Source organism: Quercus lobata, chromosome 5, assembly GCF_001633185.2.
Source record: "Quercus lobata isolate SW786 chromosome 5, ValleyOak3.0 Primary Assembly, whole genome shotgun sequence".
Taxonomy (NCBI): Eukaryota; Viridiplantae; Streptophyta; class Magnoliopsida; order Fagales; family Fagaceae; genus Quercus; species Quercus lobata.
Window position 1 is genome coordinate 47295878 of NC_044908.1, and position 16749 is coordinate 47312626.

At 32.0% G+C, this 16749-nt stretch overlaps 1 pseudogene; it reads right to left on the reverse strand.

The window, feature by feature from the left end:
• Positions 1-10555: 10555 nt before the first annotated feature.
• Positions 10556-12388, reverse strand: LOC115989346 (annotated as a pseudogene).
• Between the last annotated feature and the right edge of the window lie 4361 nt (positions 12389-16749).

Genomic DNA, 16749 nt, shown 5'->3' on the forward strand with positions numbered 1-16749 from the left:
ATTCTCTCTTCTCCTTCGTTAGCCTCAATAATTTTGGGTTGGGTTTGAAAGGTTGGGGGAGGAGGGGACTCATGGGTGACACATGTTGGTACATGATTGGGACTGCCAAGTAAGCAAAAACATGACCATGACACTATTTTTGCCAGGGGTTACTGACCTGCGTGTTTCAATTAGATAGCAGCATATGGCAAGATGCCATTCAAAGGGGTTGCTATTTGCTAATAGTTGGTGAGGGAGGTTACTAAGTGTAGGGTCAATGAGAGTGAGAGGTGGCTTTGTTTGAAGCGAAATTTTGGAGTAGGGAGGGAGAGAGAGAGAGAGAGAGAGAGAGAGAGAGAGGAAATGGGGTATGGGGAAAATCTTCTTTTGAGAGAAGGGGCTTTGTGATCTTTCAATATCCCCAAACAAGATCATGTGGGTTGTGGCTTTCATTGGAAAGTGAGGTGTGAAAGACTTCTTTTACTTTATCTCATTCTGGTTTTTTAGGTTTGTGAATTGGTTTGACTCAAGTGAAGCTGCTTGTCCCAATTCACTTATGAAATTCGAAAGTTACGCTATCTCTCAAACCACGTGCCAAATTAATCTTTCAATGCTATGGTTATTACAAATTTTATTACATTTAGTAATGTCTTTTTAAAGAAAAACTCTAGTATTAGAATTTTATTACTAAAATAAAATAAATATAAGTGATAAGAAGAAAAATACAAGAGCAATAAATTTTTGGGAGATTAAAAAAAAAAAAAAACTCTTATTGTGTGTTTGAATAACGTGATTTGGATATTTGGATTTAGATTTGAGTGATTAGAATCCAAATATCTTATTTGGAAAGTTTTAAAAAGGTTAAGGATTTGAATTTGACAAATCTATTAAGAATTTTAAACTTTTAAAATGCTTGAATTTGAAATAACTCATAAAATTAATGGATTTGAAATCAAAACATTTAAACTCTAAATCCAAGTTTTCAAATGCAACTTTTGAGAAAAAACTATAAGCCAAACCATTTCAAACAATTGAGAAGAATCATCAATACAATTGGAAAAAAAAAAAATCCTATGCTCTCAAAGAACCCTCCTCTAAAGCACCAAAACCACTCAAGGGAAACACCATATCCAGGAGAGAAATCCCACCACTGCCATGAAGACACAAAGGTTCGGTAATCAAAAGGAGGAACCAGCAAGTGCTTGAGCTCCAACCTTGGGTTAGAATCATCCAAATCACAGTCTAAGCCAAATTTGGGCATCCCCCACGGGCTTGGCTTGACCACCACCACCAACAGGGGAGAAAGCCACAACTAAGGGTGGCAAAAAGCTCCCTAACAAGGTGGAGGGAGGCTGCATTGGGAGCGAAACTCGCAGCAAAGCTGGGTAGATCTCAGTATAATAAAATGTTATATTAGTATGAGTTAACATTGAGTTAAGTAATTTTGGATATACACAATTGTTAGTTCTTTAATACCTTTTTCACTCTCTCGTGTGTGGGTTTAAACTACTTAATATTAAAAAAAAAAAAAAAACATTGAACGATATATAAATAATATTAAATAGATGAGAAAACATAATACACTAATATGTTTAAAGTGAATCATCCGATGAAAGTACCTAATACCCTATGTAAAACTTACATGTAGCTACATAGCATAAATATGATGTGTAAGACCAAAATTTAATCAATAAGTTTAAGAATATAATAAATTTTACATTTTTTATGACAACTGAGGTGATATATTGTGATTGGTACACTATAAAATGATGTCAATAGTAAATTTATCTGAAATTTATATTTTGTCAATTACTGATTATGTAAGTTTGCAACACTTTCTAACCTCACAAATAATAAAAGAGGTAAGGATTGATATGTAGAACAACTTTTTATTGGATTGATAATGATATAAAGGGAGGAAATTTGAGCCATTTTCATCAAATTCAAACTTTCTTATGCCATACTACATGCTCCATAATTATAGCTCCAAAAAACACACAGTAAAGTAAGAGGCAAAAATTGATTGCTTACATATTCGATTAAATTCATGGTGAGTTGCTACTCAAAAAAAAAAATTTCATGGGGAGTTTCTCTCCAACTACATATTCCATATCACTCTTCAAAATCTACTTTATCTGATATATCTCTAATCCTCGTCAAGTTATTATCTTAACCAAAATGCCTTTGTGGTTAAGGATAATTTGAGAAAGAAATCAATTCCCACAAAAAAAAAAAAAAAAAAAAAAAAAAATTACTTCGTAGTAGTTAAAACCTATAACTAAACAAAAACATTAGACTCCAAAATGCTTGATTTGACCAAAAAAAAACAAATATGAGTAGGATATTTGAAACGAAGGTTTGTTTTCTTATTCTTTTCACTTGCAGTGGTTAAGGAGGTTCTTTCGGGAAAAAACCATGAGATTCAAAAGTAAGATCATGACACCAAGAAAATTCTTCATGCTAATCTCTTCGAAGAAGTGTTTATCTGATTTGATTTGATGTCTATTATATAATTTTCATATTGACCTTAGACCATTTAATCTTTGAGCCACTTATTAGAGATTTGCTATTAAGATTTAAGAAAACAAGGTTGTTAAAACTGTTTATGTAGTTTGATTGCCTATTCGATTTAAGTTATGTCACGTCCATAATGTGGCCCGCCAATTAATAGGTTCAGATGTAGATGTTAGTGGGCAACATGTGAGGAGGTATGGAGGGGAGGGTCCATATAAGTAAAAAGGTTCTCATTTGGTAATTCGTAATTGCCCTCTATCCTAAAACTCAAAAGCTAGATTAGCTTACTTTTCAAGTAAATATATTTTTAATTATAACCACCCAATGAGTCAATTACAACCTCAAATTATGGTGTTTGGAATGTAGGTTCCCATAGCTATATTTGATCATTTTTTTTTAATAAAAAAATTTGATAATACAAAAAGGAAAAGGGATTTGAATCCTGATTCTAAGTTATAATTATTGTTGGCTTGTTGGCATTGAGTCATAAGGCTTTTGAAACAATCAAAAGAGGAGAAATTATTTGTTTTAAAATCATGATTTCATCAAGCTACTTGATATGCATTTAGAAACTAGATTTTCTCTTCCTTTTAGACTAAATAAAGACTCTTTAAAACTTTTTTTTTTTTTTTTTAAATACAATAAAGTTTTAACTTATAATGTATGTTCCATGATAATTCATTTTATCACCAAATTAAGGGCCCGTTTGGATTTTTGGGGGGGGGGGGGGAGGAGAGGGGAAATGAAGGAGAGTAGAGTAAAGTTGGCTGAAAATAGACTAATTTTAGGTTAATTCTACTCTATTCTACTCCCTCTCTCTCTCCCTCAATCCAAACAGATCATAAGGTATTAATTAGTTTTTTGGTATAAGTGGGGTTTAAACCCTAGATCTTTTATTTTGTTTCTTAAAAAAAAAATAAAAAATAAAGATTTTACCAATTAATAAGTTAAATGGAACTCATCTACTCTACACTTAACTTCTCAAGTATTGGATAAAAGAATTTCTAATCATCTCTAATAAATTCATATTAATGACCATGAGCCTACTACTGCAAAAAGTTTGGCAAGTGTCATAATTTTAGGCAGAGAGTTGAATCTCTCCCCAAATTCTCAAAAGATAAAAGTCTATGAACACGAGTTGAATCTCTCCACATGAGAAAATTTTTTCACAATCGCTGATGTGGCAAATTGTTAAGGGTAAATTATAACTTATCTAATTGTGGTTTGGCCGAAATTTAAGTTGTCTAGTCGTGGTTTGAAATTTGATATTTTACTCATTTGAGGTTTGACTAAAATTTAAATTGCTTGTGGTTTGAAATCTCAAGATAAAAGTGTTTTGCTGGATCTTTTTTTATCTTATTTGATTTTATATTTTTATGTTTTTTGTGTTTTTGGAGGAGAGTGACATAAAAGTAGAGCAAAATTATATATTTAGCCATATTTTTATCATAGATATGTTACGAAAATCTAACTGAACTAACCTCAGGTGACTAAAGTATCAAATTTTAAAAAATAGATAGACAACTTTAATTTCGGTTAAACTACAGATGGATAAATTGTAATTTGCCCAATTATTAATAATAAGTAAATTTTTTTTGATATTAATGGTCAGCTCAAATAAAAACCAGTAAAAGTTTGTTAATTCGTAAAAAGTGTTATTTATTTATTTATTTTTTTTGTGTGTATGTACTATGTTGTATTTCTCTACATAAAATGATTTTCATCCCTATGCCTCTTCTTAGTCGACTTCAAATGCATAGTCAGCATAGTATAATAATGGAGCCCATAAAGATCCAAGCACATTATGCTCGTTCAGAAGGCTCCAAATCTGGCCACCTGAATTTTAACCGCATTCCAAAATTACGGAAATGTGTTGGTATGGTAGAATTGATACCCCACAGTCCCACACGAAGCTCCTGAAGAAAGCCGCCTTTCATGCCAATCTCTACTTTACCCAGTTCAGTTTCAGTTTCGTAGTTTTCGTTCTGTTCCATAACGTGGTGTTCAATGATTTGAGTTTGAAGCACCTTTTTCTTTTTTTTTTTGGTCATAGACTCAATAGTACAGACTAAGATCTATGCAAAATGAATTGTAAACAGTTTTAGCCAAACTAGTGGGTACAATAACATTTCAGGTCCAATAGAATTCAGAAGGTAGCTCTTGTTGAAGAATCTTTTATTCTTTTTCTTTTTTTTTCCCTAATAAATAGTCACGGATCACACACCCGTTAGGTGTGGATTTTGATATAGATTTATTTATCTGAATATTTTCACTTAATTGGTTTAGGGGACTTTTGGTTTATGCGTCATTGTCAACTGTGTAGCCCACAATTTTGTTTTTTATTTTGTTTTCAATTTTTTTATTATTTCCTTCAAAAGTCATATTTTTTTAATTTGATTTTTTTTTTTTCCTAAAGTCATATTATTTAAATTCATTTTTTCTTTCTAATGGTCGTATTTTTTTAATTCAAAAATTTTCCACAATTGTATTTTTTGAAATTCAAATTTCTTCCAATGGTCATATTTTTTTAACTCAAAATTTTCTCAACGGTGATATTTTTGGAAATTTGAATCCAGTGTTCACATTTATATATAGGACCATTTCCTCTATAATTTTCATCCACTTCTACCCAATTTTCTCTCCCATTCATTCTTTATTTTTCTCTTTATGGATTCCCTTTATCCACATGATAATCCTCTATTTGACTGCTCTTCTAAGGATGAGATAGAACTTGCTTTAGCAATATAAGAAGAAGGATTGCATAAGGAAAAAGGATCAATCACGTCATTGTACTATTCAATCCCACATGTTCATCTAAAGTAATTATTTACAAGCCCACAAAAAGCTTTTTCATGACTATTTTATTGAAACATCCGTGGTGTATCCTCCTAATGTATTTTGGAAGAAATTTCGAATAAATCAATGTTTTTTAGCGAATCCATTTGAGGGTTTTTTTTTTTAATTTTTTTATTATTATTATTTTTTTTTATAATGGGTTTGAGGGTTAAAGCTTATGATCCGTACTTAATTTTTTATTTTTAAAAAAACAAGATGTTGGAAGGCTTAGGTTATCTTCATTTTTAAAGATGATTGTTGTTGCAGTCATAATGCTCTCCTATAGAGTGACAATAGACAATTGATTTGATGGATGGATTGTAGAAAACGTAGCATTAAAAAGCATTTAAAAAATATAAAATGGCAATTTCAATCTTTTTTTGAAGGGTACTTGAGTAGAGGTCACCAAATAACAATGTCATTGCAAGATTGTCAAAAATTGGCCAAAATCATGACTTCCAAGAATGTTATGGTCCTTATGGAGCATTGATTGTATGAATTGGAAATGGATGAATTTTTCTAGCGGGTGGAAAAGTTAGAATACTGGTCATAGCCTAAAGCAACAATAATTTTGAAAGTTGTGACATCATATGACGTTTAGATATCATACGCAATTTTCTCAATGGTATCAATGTTTTAGAATAGTCAACTATATTTTTTGAAATTGCTCATGTGTGTGCTACTCTAATTAATTACTCAATAAACAATTATGCCTATTCGATCGAGGTACTATGTTATAGATGATATGTATCCATTATGGATAATAATCTTTAAAACAATTTCAACACGGTAAGGGCTCAAACTATAAAATTTGCTACCACATAAGAGGAGACAAGGAAGGCTTTTATGAGTTCATTTGGAGTGCCCAAGCACTATTTACAACTGGCATGCATAATAGGATCATTGAAGATAAATGACATACATACCTTGGAGCAAGTGTCTTCGATTATGAATTAATTGATAAAAGTTAGCTTGAACCGGCGTCACATGATAGTACACCTAAACCTATGGAGTTCATTCAACATCATCATTTCATTAGAGGTAGAGGAGCTCATTCACAACTTCATGTGGATCTCGTCAAGCACATAGTACAACTACATAGCTAATGATTGAGACTTGTAATTGAATTTCTTAGTTGTATTATTTTTATTTAATGTTAGTCTTCATGCTGCATATTTACTAGCCGGAAGCCAGAAAATGGTGAAGCGGAGACAATTTGGTTGGAAGATACTCCTGAATCTCTTGTTTATCAAATTAGTAGATATAGGCCAGTTGTTTCAGCTGTGTAGTTTTTGTTATCCTGTGTTGACTCTGCTGTTACCTTTGTAATATTTTAATGAGTACCCAGGTTTTGGCCTTTCAAAAAATTAAAAATTAAAAAAAAAAAAAACTAGTCCAAAAAATCTTCTGACTGTTTCAAAACCTAAATAGATTCAAGTAACAAATTTACAAGATGGGAAAAAATCAATTGAGTCACACTTATTATAGCCAAAACCTCTTTCTACTTTTAGCTTTAGAAGACAAAACGCAAGTTTCTACAGAAACGAAAAGCCAATGAAATCATAGCCTTCTACATAAAAGTTGACAATATTATTATCCACTGTACATATCTTTCACGTCATATTCATCCACATACTACAAGTAAAAGAATCTTAATTCAAATGACTCTAATCAAAGAAGAGGAAAAAAACATTTTTAGCCACAGACCAACTCATAGATTCAAATCTTGCGGTCCCGGACTTCCGGTTGAACCAAAGGGAACACCAATTCGTGGAACCCATTAAAGTACGTAGTACAGAGTGCTTTTGTTGCAGTGAAAAACCATTTTGAGGATGGCCTACTAATATCTCTGTTGTAACTTGTAAACCTTCAAGTCCAAGAGACACTATCTTATTGAACCAGTGGATATGCCTGCTAGCCTTCATATCTCTTATAATTGAACATTCAAAATCCTGCTTAAACAGCAAACTTTATACGTTAAAACTCTCTTTTTAAAAAAACCGCATACAGCCACTAACAAGAGTTAAACAATTGCAAAAGCTTTGATGAAAGTATCCAAAGGCAGGGACGAAATTATTTTTAGTTACATAAATTTTGGACACCAATACAGATATACTGATCAAACAAATAAGCTTTCGTCATCTATGGTCACATATTTCAATTCAATCATTATGTGTCTGAATATTAACAAGTTCTGACAAAGGTTGCAACTTTATGACTCGATTCTAAGCTTTTAGAAAGTTTAGTGATGAGCAAAAAGTATTCCAACAAAACTTTGGGCAGCTAGAGATGCATTTTGGTCTGTCCCACTTGATTGTGGAACTTAATTGAGGTTGAATATCAGCTCTAATACACGTTAAATATGCTAAAATAAATATAAAATTAGAAGTATAAAATAAAGTATACAAGCATTATTTCATGAAATAAACCCTTTAGGGCTACATCTTTATTAAATGAGAGTATAGTATAAATCATGTGTTACAATGAATCCAACCAATGTGTTAAATTGTCCTCTCTCTTGCTTTTGTTCTCATTCTCTTACTGGTGATCAAAGCAACCAAATAGCGTACCTATGAATAGCTCAACCGATGTAGCTAGGATTTAGATCCAACGGCACAGTGGTGTTTCACATTTTACTAACACCAACGATGTCAGGACGGCCCAAAAACCTTCCCGCACAGAGTCACAGTGGCCACACCTAACCATGTTCAGCCCTACTCATTCCTCTCATACAAGAAATCAAGCAATTTATTTCTTAGAAAAACCTTGAATGCATTCAAAACTTACCTTTTGTTCTACATTGAATACCCTCGTTGTAACTTAAAGCTTTGTTAGATTTTGACTTGTATAGCAGTTTTGATCTTTTTGTCAATATTTGAAATGACTCTACTTTTTAGTTTTAGTATGTATAAATTATAATACTGTCTTATTAGCCCCAAAAAAAGTTGTTCAATAATTTTTAAGATGAAAATTAACTAAAAAGTATATTAGTTAGTTTGTTTGTTTCTTTTGTTTTTTGGCATAACTACTAAAGAAAGAAAAGAAAATTTAATGAAGGGGAAAATGCACAAAAAATTATATCTTGTTAAACCAAATTTATTTTCTTGGTCAATAACCTTTTTTTGGATAGCTCAATAGTGGGGAGGGAGAAAATAAGGGTTTAAACCATATACATAAGACCCCACAAAGGATATCATTGTAATTAGACTATCACTTGAACCCCATCTGACTCAAAAATTTTTTTCAAAAATCTTATCATCCCCGTTTGAACTTTGAAGTCTATTTAATTGTCTCGTCATTGCCATGAAAGATTGAAGAATGGCCCATCATCATGATTATTTCATCCATTGGAAAACTTTGCAGAAAAAACTTTGTCCTAGAATGTAGACTAGAACAAGTGGTCTTAACTGGATACCATCCATTAGCATTGTCTGCTTTGTTTTTTTGTTTTTGGTTTTTGGTTTTTTTTTTTTTTTTTATAATTGATATAAAAACTCATATAATGTGTTTATTATAGACCTCTTATATTTTGAGGGAGAGACAATTATCGTTTAATCAGAAAAGCTAGGATTTTTCCTTTCTAGAATAAAAGAACCTGAGCTCAATCAAAATCGAATACTCGTTGGTATATATGTGAAAGGAAAAGCTTATTTTGGTTTAACATTATAAAAAAAATCCTTGCATTATTTGCTTTGGACAAAAATAAAAGTGCCTTGCAAAGGAACGCGTTAACATAAAGCGATAAGGCCCACCAAACCAAATTTTTAGGAATATTGGGCTCACCATTTATTCTGGTCTACTTGAAATTTGGGCCACAATAAACTACTGTTGAATAATGAGGTTTATTTGTAAATGACTGATTTTTAAGACTCAAGTGATTCGTCATCTAAAGATATTCTAAACCGAATTTTATATTTCAAACTTTGGGAAAAACTAACCTAATAAGAATTGTCGATTTTTTTTTTTTTTTTTTTTCATTTTCTTGAAACTTCCAAGTCCCTTTCCGATATAGGTGTATATAATCTAACAATTCAATGAATCAATGAATCCATCCTGAGTTGGATTTTCATGGGACAATGGGTTGGGTACACTATTAATAATTCTAAAAATATATGTATTTTAAATTTGCTAGTATGATTAATTTTGGATTTTGAGTTTTTTTTTTTACAACTTTTTAGCTTGATTGATTTTGATATTTTGAAATTTAGTTTTAATAAAATTGGAATATTAGGCTCAATTATGTAAATTTTATTTATTTATTGAATAATGAATCTAATTGGGTGCCTTTTTTTTTATATATTTTTTTTATAGAAGAATTGGGTGCCTATTTGATACAACTTCTTTTTTCAGTTTTTTATTTTTATTTTTATTTTTAAATAGGTCGTATAAAGAAAAAAAAAGTAAGTTTTACATGAAAATACGAGATATCAAACAAGTACTATATAGTTGAATGAAAATCTAATTTTCTTATGAGATTAGACCACCACCACCTCTTATTGAATTTTCCAATCCCCTTTAATTTAATACAAATGTAAGACATGTGGGATTTAAAAATCAAATAAATGTACATGTTGCATATTGCTTAAAATTAGAGGGAATTGGAGGATTCAATTGGAAAGGATACCCCAAATTGATGACCTGGTCCAATCCAATTGGGTTTGGTTGGTTTTGGTTGGTTTTAAGATTGGGTTGAGTATTTCTAAACTTAAAGGTTAGGTTGGGGAAGGGATTGGGGCAAAACAAATTTTCTGCAAAATGAAAAGGATGGATCATATGAGAGCTTGTAGTGGAGAATCAAAAACATCATTAAGACTGGTATATCCTTCCATCTAAAATCATTTGAGAACAAAACAAAAGGTTATCTATCACCTTCACATGGGCTAGTCATTTTGAGAATATTCTGAAACATCCATGTCAGTTATGGGCAACCAAATGTGATGCATTTAAAGATGTAAGGGACCCATAAATCCAACCCATATTTTCTGAGTACGAGGGGGAAAAAAAATTGGCATTATCAAGTGTGGCTCATCTCCATCTTCAAATGCAAATGGGCAGAACTCATTTTGCTGCACTTCTTTTCAAACAGTAGTGGGATTTGGTATTTTTGGATTATACATCTCTAAGTCAAAACAATAAAAAAATTGTTGCAATAATAAGTTCTTTTATTCTATGCTAGCCACAAAACTACAATGCACAGTTGAATACGCATATAGCATGGTCCAACAAGTTAATAAGAGAACTTGACTTTGCATATATTGGCCATACACACAACACATACTGTAAGGAAGGGAAACAATTTCTGAGATGAAATCAAATATAGTTTTATTACAAACAAGGCAAATGGAAGGGAAACTAATCAGCAAAACACATAATTATAGTTTTAATACAACAAGGCAAGTGAAAACAATTTCTGAGATGGGAAATGTTGTATATATGGTGAGGGATAAAATCAAGCTGTTCCCTTGAGTTTCTTTGAAATGCCTGCAAAATACTTTCCCTGGTGGAAAGCTAAGTCCAACTCTAGCTCAGAAGGCTGTCTTGATCTGTCCCCGGCATAAGTTCCTGTACCATATGGGGAGCCACCTCTCACCTTCTCCATCTCAAACATGCCAGCTCCAAATGTGTACCCAATAGGCACAAAAATCATTCCATGGTGAACAAGCTGAGTAATGGCTGTCAAGCTGCATGATTTTCCAATAAAAAGCAATAGGACAACAATATGTTAACTTCTTAGTTAAGAGGTATTTTGACAAATTTTTTACACAACTGTTGATATGGTCAATTGTGATTGGTACATATTAACAATACTTAAAAATTAATAGATGTGAAACTTGTGAAATTAAAACTCACGGGGTAGTCTCTTGTCCACCTCCTTGTGATCCAGTGCTATAGAAAAGTCCTGCAGGCTTGCCTGCAAGCTCGAGTTCTCCATTGCGATCCAGTTGAATCTATAAAGGCTTTAAATTGTGCAGCCATCGTTCCATATCTAGTTGGGAAACCGAATAGTAAACCATCAGCCTCAGCAAGCTCACCAGGAGTAATGACAGGCACATCACTCTTTGGTGGTGCTCCCAAGTCCCAACTTCCCAAGAACTTCATTAGACAATGTCTCAGGTACCTGCAAGAGAGCCAGACATATTTCATCAAGTTAAGACATTCTAATTTTTGCAGAAGACAATACCGTTTCCATACTCTAATTTTTTCTGTTTTTCCCCTTGCCAATGTTTCTTGGTAGGCAACCTACAGTGAAGAAACGTTGTTGAATAAGACAGTCCAATTCAATTCTTAGATGCTTTATAGAATTCATGCTAAAGAATTAAAACATATATATATAGGGAATCAAATATATATGTGCAGATGCCCTTGCCAAATTAGGTACCGGTCAATAGCTATGTATATTCATTCAAATTGCAACAATTCAATGAACTGTAGTAGCCAATGTTCTCACTAAGAAATACTATTGAATTACACATCTTAACCTAAGAGTTCAAAAAAGCTAATGACTAAAAAGACAATCACACACCTGCCACAATTTTGCTTCTACTCCTTCCACAGATTCAGCTCCTTTCTTTATCTGTTCAGCCAGCTTCTCAACATGTCCATAAGTAGAATAGTAACTGCACCATTCTTCAGGAAAGTTTCAATTACATCACTCAGATTTATACTAGTGCAATACACTTTGAAAATTAATACAGTTATTTCCTAAGTCGTGGTCTTCAAACAACAATCAAGCCTTGGTCTCAAAATTTTAGAGTCAGCTACAAAGAAAGCCAAATTTAAATTTACCTAGTTTTCCAATATTGATGAATTCATCTTGAAGCATAACAAGACATGAAATAAAAACCATTCCTATAAAGCATTTGGGAGTTGTAAAAACGGAGGATTAAATTGCTGTTCTCATAAGGGTACAGGTGAAGGAAAGGATTGAGAGCAAAGGACCCATATGTGGCAAGAACTGATCTCAATAATGATGAGTACAATTGAGATATGGGACCACAAGGTCTAAAAAAAGGCATGGGCCTCCAATTTTCTTTCAGACATGATTTCAAAAGGAGATTAAATTCAATTAGGGAAACGTGAAATAGGTTTTGTTTATTTGTTTGTTGAGATGTTATCAAGTGTATTAGGATGTATTGATTTTACAATGAGTTTAAGTAAAAGTTTGATATAACATGTCTTTATTGGTTGGTGTAAACGAAAGGGGTTTACACCCCATCCTTATTGAATTTTAATCTCTTTCAAAAGGTAATTCATGATACACAATCACAATTTTTTTTATGAGATTAAATGCTGACGTGGCAATCACTTATTGGATGGTGTAAAACATGAGTTTTACACCCCATCCTTATAGAATTTAATCTCTTTTTTTAATCATGTGCAGCTAATTCATAACATAATGTAGTCATTTCACTTTAAGCAACCATCTCTAGGAAATTATATGCTACATGCAGCATGAAAAATATTTGGGCCCTGTACTATAAATCTGTTTCTTTCGGTATTATTTTTATTCTACCATATTAGTATTTTTTTTTCATAATCAATAAAGAATCTTATTTAAAAGCACGCTGACCTCATCAAAATTTACAACCAAGGCTAACAAGGTGCAGGTACTTATGGTTGATTTCTTGTTAATTACATTCTGACTTTCTATATATTTCTTTTACCATTGGATATGATATGATAATTTTTTTTAGTAAACATTGGATATGATGCATTAAAGCTAAAGAAGAACAGCACTGCATCTGCATGTCTTGGTTACACTAAACAGTATCTTAGCCTCTTGATGTAATTAGTAGAATTTAATTTTGCATTATACATGTTGAATTACGAATTGTTCCAAAAAATTAAGTTAGAAAATTGTGAATTTTTAATAATTTAATCATAATTCTAACACCTTTCTTCACGTATGGATCTAAACTCTCTCCTTTATAAATAGGGCCCAACACGTGAGATTTTTAACATTTTAAATAAAAAGTAAAATTGGAGATAAGAATCGAACTTAAGATCTTCAACTCTGATACCATGTTAAATTACCAATTCTTTCAAAATTTTGGTAATTTAACTTTTGAGACAATAAGTAATATAACATGGTAAATTTAAATGATTAAATTTATCATTTTTCAATAGCTTATAATTTTGGGAGAATCGACAATTTAACATAACAAACTACAAAGAATTTGTAAATTGATTATTTACAAGAACTAAAGATGAGAAAAGATTAAGTGTTCTTCAGTTCTTGTCCTTTGAAGCTTGTTCATTTGCTCAAAATAATACCTCAAGGCCAAGAGAAAAAAGGAGGTTGAGATAGAGGTGTGTGAGGGAAAAAGGCGACCACCAAATTCCAAAGCTGAACAGAGAAGAAGAGAAAGAGTGAGAGAGAAAAAAAATTCAGAGAAAACAAAGGCTGAGAGTGTGAGAGAGGGTTGTGAGGGAATGAAAAAGAGAGGATATGAGTATTTAGGGTTAGGTTTCCACAAAACAACGTAGTTTTAGGTTGGGAAAAAGGTCAAAAATGGTGTAGTTTTCAGTCTCAACACAACTGGCTAATAACCGGGTCAACTGTATCGGTTTTCAGTTTCACAGTTAAACCAGCCGGTTTTTTACTATTCCTAATTTTTGGTTATTTTTCGGCTTTTAATTATAACCGGACTAAATTAGTATCCGGTTCTCAATTGAACTGGTCGGACCAGTCGCCTTGGTCCCGTTTTTAAAACCATGCTATTATCATAACAAGCGATTACAAGTAAAGGAATCCGAGTATCTTATACTAACTACAGTTAAACCCTTATCCCAATATCCAATTAGACTTGTTTTATAGTGATAATCTCTCATTTTTAATGCACGGCTCCTAGTACGCAACTAACCAATCAATGCACGGATCCTAGTACGTGACTAACCAATCAATGCACGGATCTCAATACGTGAGTAACACACCAACTTGAGAAGGATGTTAGCTGCAAAATTCTTCACTTCATCCACACGATGAAGATCATGAAACTCCTTGGTCACAAAATCCAACGGTGTACAAACGCAGCAGTTTCTTCAAGAGAAAGATGAACTAGGGCAAATTTGTCTCTAGTCACAATTTTCTTGAACAAAACTTTTTCATCAAGTTTCATTCAATGTGACGGCCTTTAAAATAATCCTCATATATGTTTAGGATTGTGAGAAAAGAAAACCTAAACAAGTATACACGGATATGTGTGAAATCAGATCTGAAAAACTGATTTTCGTAAATCTTGATAGATAGGTTATCTATCGAGCAACTATCGAGTATCGGGCTAAACATGCCTTTTAAACCTCGACAGATACTATCTGTCTAGCTTTAAAATACAACACTTCTTCACTTGATTCTTGGACAGATTTACATGGCTTTAACACTTGGACTTGAACTCTTGTTCCTTGAAGTATTAAACACATCCTAGATCTACCCAATTACAAGTAAAGTGCGTTTTGTTAAAAGATTAACCAATTCTAAATGACATATGTTCCTAACATGATTCATATATGTTCTAACAGATCAAAATCATGAAGAAAATTTTAATAAACATTCTGGATGACTTGATTGATCGAAAAGGCAAATTCGATCGATCGAAAGGAATTCTTAATCAGTCAAAATTATAACAAATTCATCATAAACTCTTGGCTTGACTCAATTGATTCTTGATTCCTGTTCAATCAATCAAAAAAGCACATTCGATCGATCAAAGGGAATTCTCGATTGGTCGAAACTCGTGAAACTGAATTTTCCAGAATTTTCACCAAGCAGTTTTCAACGGTTTTTAATGAACAAACTACCATCATATGAACATAATAGATTGAGTTTGAGATCAAAAATGAATTCCATTGATGCTATAGCCTTAAAGTTCAATTTAACATACTTAATATCAAACTTAAACAACATCATAACATCAATATCAGTTTTTATAAAACAGTAATTTCAACAACCATGCAGAAAATTGATTGTAGAATCTCCTAACATAATGAAATTACTATCTCTAATTCCAAAACTCACAAAACATATTATACAAATTCGAAAATAAAGACCACTCTGATACAAATTGTTGGAAAAATATAGTTTGTATCGCATTCAAAGCATATGCAGTGGAAAATTAACGAATCTACTTCATTTGCAATTGATAACATGTACTATGTAAATTTCAGAATATGAGAACAAGAGAGCGTATCTTGATGCAGTGAAATTTAAAACTAAAGATTAGAAGTACTTGAGAACATTCTTAATCTTCACTCTAATTCCACTTATGCCTAAGAAGTGTGGCCTCTCAATCAGTTTATATGTATGTGTTCAAGAGAGAATATTAGAGTGATTTACACTCACATACGCCCCATTTCATTCTCTTACAAAATTTTGTATGTTTCTCTCCTTATAACTGATTATCTAATTGAGCTAGCCTTTTAGGCCATACCAATTGGGCTTTAGTATGTGGTTTGGAGTGAGACCAAATGGGAACAAATAAGACACTAACTCCAATGAGTTTTGGGCTTTTCTGTCAACTCTTGATTAGCTCAAAATTATCATTAATTATATTTAATACCACTATATAAATATAATTGCACTCTAGGTCTTATTAATAAATTATATCCCAAAACTTTATTATACATTCAACCCCTTCACTAAAATATTTGTAGTAATACAAAGTCATGAATGTTAACTGCCACTTTGAAAATTACTACATCTTAATCCTTAAGTACCCGGTTTAATTCTTTAAGTTATTCATCATGTATCTATGAAATCCAATTTCATAAATATATACTTTAGTAACTCCTTACTAAAGTAGTTAGGCCTAACACTCTAAATAACTAAACCCATTAAATTTATCTCAAGGGAATATTTTATATCTTCGTTAAGAGATTATGAATTCCATCTTGAGAATATATGTTCCTTCAACTCTAAATGTGGTTGCCCAATATACTAAGATTTTGATCGTGACTTTAGATCTCACTCTTGATATATCAAAACAACTTACACTTTATGACCAGGTTCATTATTCTCTCAGGATTAAAAGTTAATGTAAATAAAAGTCGTGAGATTTATTATTCATTTGACAGCCGTTAGTAGAATAATAAATCTCACAGCGGTCCAATTCAATATGTCTTAACACTTAAAATATATCAACATATCAACTAGAAGTCTCCACTTTCATGATCAAGACAAATCATCTTAGTTGATATGTTGTAGTCTTCGCAGATGAAATGCCTAATTTCATTACCGACTACGAACTGAAATTCAGAGTTTACAAAGAACTTGTGACTTATATCTTTTGTGACTAAATCACATAAATCACATACTATGCATCTCATGGACTATATGATAATGTCCAAATATTCATGTTACCATTATTTTAGATAATAATAAAACAATTTTATTAATTACAACATAATGTCATACATAGCATCATA